General features: G+C 58.4%; 1 long non-coding RNA gene across 2 annotated transcripts in view; it reads left to right on the forward strand.

Moving 5' to 3' along the window:
- The window catches only part of LOC125910857 (uncharacterized), an 18047-nt gene extending 14525 nt beyond the window's left edge, over nucleotides 1-3522 (forward strand). The window contains exon 3 of one of the 2 annotated variants that reach the window (XR_007454194.1): nucleotides 2255-3522. This is a non-coding gene — a long non-coding RNA (uncharacterized LOC125910857). Of the gene's footprint in view, nucleotides 732-2254 lie in introns of those variants that run through there. The other variant, XR_007454193.1, reaches the window with a different exon arrangement.
- Nucleotides 3523-5346: the final 1824 nt, after the last annotated feature.

Here is a 5346-nt window from a genome sequence, read left to right on the forward strand (position 1 = left end):
GGGTTTTGGGACCCAGCGGGGACACCTGGTTAATAGTCTTTGTGGGTAAGAGGCTGCAGTTTCTCCTTGGGGTCAGCCTCTTCCTTTGTGAGTTGCTGGGGCACATGTGGGTGGCCTGGGTTGGGCCCTGCTATCCCTGGGCCTCTTCTGCCTCTGGGTTCATTTTTTCACACCTGCACTTCTCTGGCCCCTCAGCAAGTACTTACTGAGCCCCTACCACACCAGGCCCTGCGCTGGGCAAGGAGACAGCACAGAACAAGAGGATATGGTCTGTGCCCACAAGGGCCCGGTCAGGGCCCCCTCGAAGGCCACATGTCCTCTCTCAATCGAGCCTCTGGGCAGGCCCAGCTGTGGACACCCCAGGCAGGTTGCCAACAAGTAGGAGTTCAGCTCTGTGCCAGGCCCAGTGCTGGGTGCTGGGGCTGCACAGGCAGGGCCCCCGCCCGGGAGATGGGGGGTGGGGTAGGTACACCCTGCTGAGGGAGCCCCGAGGAATCATGCCTCACCCAGGTGGGCTGAGCCCTGAAGAAGGGGTGGTTTTCCAGGGGAAGCCTGAGGGCGGTCCAGGCAGAAGGAACAGCAGACCCAAGGGGCTGGAGGTGTCCAGGCTGCGTGCGGGGGGATCCAGAGAGCAGTGAACAGAGATGGGCGGAGAACCTTCAAGGGCCTGTGCTGTGAATTTGGACTTTATCCTGGAAACTGTGAGGCTCAGAGACATTGGAGGAGTGTCAGGTGACCAGTGTTACATTTTGGGATGGTCACTCTGGCTGCAGCATGGAGGGGGTGGAGGCAGGGGTAGGGGAAGGGCGGAGACGGGAAGCCACAGACCAAGGAGGGTGGTGGGGCGGGGGGGGGGGGGGGGAGGAGGTCAGGACCTGGGGGGGGGTGGATGCAGTGGGGGGGGGGCGGGGTGCCCCCAGGATGCTGGCTGGACCACAGGGCGGTCGGGGCCCCTGGCAGGTGATGGGGGCACAGGACCCCAGGCCGGGGGACCAGCGGGCCGCAGAGGAGCTGGCTGTGTGGCATTGGCAGCCGACCGGTAAAGTGGAAACATCAGGTTTAGGAAAGATACTGGGAATGACAAGGACAGAGGACTGAGACAGGACACCACTTAGGAAGCCTGTGTTCTTCCCGTTGGAGGGTGGTGCATGCTCATGATACAAACCGTGCCTGGTGTTTCAGGGCCCGCCTGGTTGGCAAGGAGACTATTCACTTACCAATTATTTATTGAGGATTTGCTATGTGCCGGGCCTGACGCTAGGTCATTCTTTCATTTTCCCCGCAATTTTATTGAGGCATAATTTCCATATCATAAGATTTGTCCACTTCAGGAATACAATTCAGTGGTTTTTAATATATTGAGTTATAGAACCATCGCCTTTGGGGACACTTCTGTGACCCCAAAGGGCGAGGTTGCTCCTAATCCCCAGTCCCACCGCTAGCCCGGGCAAGCACTGGTCTGTCGTGTCTCTGCGGTGAAGCCCGGCTTCACTGTGCCCCTCTAATCACCCAGTCTGGGTGGTTCCTCACAGTGCGAGCCCTCTTGTCCCTCAGGGCCACTCACGCTCTGCGCACCCCTAGCAACCCCTGGCCCTTCAACAGCCCGGTGCCAACGCCCAACACCCACCTGCTCTCACTGCCAACCAGTGCCAACGTCTGAAGCCAGCACCCCAAATCCACATCCGTCCCATCACCCCATCACCAGCAGCTCCTCCGAGAACCAGCCAGGCCTTTGCTACCAGGTGCTGCTCTAAATGCCTGGTAGTTGCAGCTCTGTCCCACCCACACGTCTCCGTCCTCCCAACCCTCACCACCACCAGCACCCAGGAGCCAAAGGAGCACGGGTCACGCGCTCTCTCTGCTGAAGAAGAATCGGGGCAGACCCCCACGTGCAGGCGGGCCCAAGAGAGAGAAGCGACCACCTCCCTTTCTCCCAGAGCCGCCCTCTCCCCCAGTAATCACACTTCAGTCTTGTGACCCCAGATGTCCAGCGGGCCCTCAGTGTCACCAAGTAAACGTTTCCCTGCGGCCCTAGGACATCTGCAGCTCCCTGGACGCCCGTCACACGTTCCTTCCTCCCGACCCCCCCCCAGCGTCTTCTCCCACAGGCGCTCCTGCCCCCGAGATGAGCCGCCTCCTGGCTCCCGTCCCGCCGTCCCGCAACTGTCCGCTCTCGTCCTGCACTACCATTTCCCATCTCGGCCGGGCTGCTCTCCTCGACGCCACATCAAGCCATTTGTGTCCCCTCTCCCAGCAAAACGTCCCCAGAGCTCATCTAGATTTGATGTCCCCGCTCTTGTGTTTTACCGCCCACTCCGTCCTGGACCAGCTGCAGCGTTCTGAATCGGTGCCGTAACCAGATGCCCAAACTGTGGCCTCCGTGGGGCCAAAGGCCAGCTTTCTCAAAGACTCAGCAGTGGCTGTGCCACCGCCGTCGTCAGTCTTATCCCTGCAGCCCCCAAACACCCTCCGTGTGCCGATGTGCTGATGACCACCTTTGCAGAACTCCAGTCCAAGAGCTCCGGACCCTACCCACCTTCCTAAATGACGTTCGTCTTGCCTACTGAAGCGGCATCTCCAACTTGCAGAAATACCGATTACAGAAATACTGCTAAATCTCCTTCAGCCTGCCCGGCCCTGACCCTCCTCCTTCACGGGTCACCGGTGGCTCCAACAACAGAGCTCCGCTTCTGCCCGCGCATTCGTGTCCGCTCCCTCTCTTACCTCCCCTCTGACCCCCTCCCTGCCTCCATCGTCCGGCCTCTGGGAGACCACAGCCTCCTCCCCAAAGCTGCTGTCCTTCCTCCGCGTGGCGGCCAGAGTGAGCCTTGGAAAAGACCCCTCTTCAGGAGACACGAGCGTTCACTGGTTTCCTGCTTTGCTTGGAATAAAACCCCACCACCCCACCACGCCAGCCCCCTGCTTCTCCTTGGAATTCCTTCCTGGGGCCTTCAGGACCTGCCTCCTCACTCACTCATCTCACTCCTCCAGGAAGCCCACTCTGACCACTGCCACACCTCTCTGCTCACTCTGGAAGTTCCTAGTGTGCAGTTTTAAGCCCCGCTGGGACCCAGGCTCCTTGAGGGCAAGCCCTCCGATTTGGTTTGTACTTTTCAATCCCCAGCACCTAGAACAATGCCCAGCACACAGAGCTCAACCGTTGTTTGCCGACGGGCTCCTGAATTAATGGAGCAAGTTTATCAGTGAAGGATACGTTTGTGAGCACTGGGCACCCTCCCCAGCACAGCCAGACCTGCCCGTGGTCTCTTGACAGTTTCAAAAAAAATTCTCGAATGCTGCCCTCCCCATCAGTCAACCTCAGGAGCTGGTCCTGTTTAACTCCCTTCTCTGCTAGCCTGCCACAGGCTGAGAGACGAACACCTCCCTCGTCCCCATTCGTCCCCTGCGATGTCAGACCTGCAGGAGTGGGAAGGGCTTGTGTGCTAACTCATCTCTGCGGGGAGACGTAAAATTTGCCCATAAATAAAACCTTCTATCGTTCAGCTCGAACGTTAAATTTCATCGGTCTGTAGCATGTGTTTCATTATAGCAGACACCGACGCGTCCTTAAAATCGGAATTCTGGAACGCTGCCCTGGCTTGCAGAATTCCCTCAAGGAGACTCCAGCGCGGCCTTGGAGACAGGCTCTGGGCCTCACCTTCCAAAGTGGTCCTGGCAGCCACGTTTTTACTTCACGTGGCACTTCGTGCTGATTGAATAAGTGCCATCAGACGCTCTCATCTGCATCCAGCTGCTTCCAGTCTGCAGGCTGGAAGCCAGTCCCGCAGCCAAAGCAGCTGGAATTGGGTCCACAGTAAGTACCTGCAAGCCCGACAGACCTCCTCCGTGAGGTTGGGGGGCTCAGGAGAGCTGTTTCCCACACACCCCCCCCCAAGCTGGCTCCTTCCCTCCCTTCCCTCCCTTCCCTCCCTTCCCTCCCTCCTTTGTTCTTGGCTGTACTCCAGAGATCACTTCTCAAAGGTTAAAATCTGCATAGCAATCACCTGGGACCTTGTTAAACTGCACTTCTAATTCAATAGGTCTGGGGTTCTGAGGGCGGTGGGGGGGGGAATGCTGATTTGTGGTCCCGGGACCACACCTCGAGTAACTGCAGAACTGCCCTGTCCAACACGACAGCCACTAGCTACTGGTGGGTATTTAAATTAAATTAGGGGCACCAGGATGGCTCAGCCAAGTTAAGCGTCTGACTCTCGATTTGGGCTCCTGTCCTGATCTCTCAGTGAGTTCGAGCCGCACATCGGGCTCTGCGCTGACAGCTCGGAGCCTGGAGCCTGCTTCGGATTCTGTGTCTCCCTCTCTGCCCCTCCCCTGCTCTCGCTCTGTCTCTCTCAAAATAATTAAGTAAACTTAACATTTTTAAATACATTAAATGAAATAAAAAATTCCGTTCCTCAGTCGCACTGGCCACATTTCCAGGGCTCAGCAGCCACGTGTGGCCAGGGTCTGTGGCAGAGGGAACATGGGTCCAGAACATCATCCCAGGAAGCTTCGTGGACCGCTGCTGTCCAGGGTGAAGGTGTGGGAATCTAACCCCCGAAGTGTGGTGTGTTCGGTCCCAGCTCCCCTGCAGTGGTCGAGGGCAGACAAAACTCTGCGAGGCAGCAAATGCTTGAGGACCATGTGTGTTCCGTGCAGGTGGAGTCCTCGGTCTTGCGTGGGTTTATTCCTCTTCCGCGAGGCCAGGCTCACTGCTGTATGTGCATCTTGCTGGGTTGTGCCTGTGGGAAGTGTGGGAGGCAAGGGGGGGGGAAGCAGTGTGTGGGGATACGACCGCCTTCCCCTCCCCCTCTCTTTTGCTAGGGGGTCTGGAATATGGAGGGGAGCTCACAGGCCCTTTGTCTGCTGCTTCCACTGCTCTGACCATCTTAATTCCCGAGGAGGTGGGGAGAAGGGAAATTCTTCTTCAGAGTTGATTCTGCACACATTGGACAAATAAAGCAGAGAACCCCGGCCCCCTCCTCCCCACGAACCCTGCACAGCACAAAGAGCTCCGGCAGGGGAAGGAGGGAGGGTGGGGAGGTTTTCCAAGAATGCCTTTCATGTGGACCCGGAGCTGTCGTTTTCCCGGCAGTTCTGTGAACCAGGACCCGGGGCGATTTCCCAACGTGCAGTTGGCGAACGTGGGGCCAGCTGTAGCAATCACGGGGAGAGGCATGGAACCCGCACGGAGCCCAGGGCCCAGGAAGCTCCCTCCTGGCCGCCTCAGAGCTCAGGGCCCCTCCCTGTCCGGCTGAGCAGTGAGGGGCTGGCCTGAGGCTGCAGACTGGCAGCCTCCTTTCTCGGGCGGGCGGAGACTCTGCAGACACATTGGCACAAGAGCCTGAT

Source organism: Panthera uncia (genome assembly GCF_023721935.1).
Source record: "Panthera uncia isolate 11264 chromosome B3 unlocalized genomic scaffold, Puncia_PCG_1.0 HiC_scaffold_2, whole genome shotgun sequence".
Lineage (NCBI taxonomy): Eukaryota > Metazoa > Chordata > Mammalia > Carnivora > Felidae > Panthera > Panthera uncia.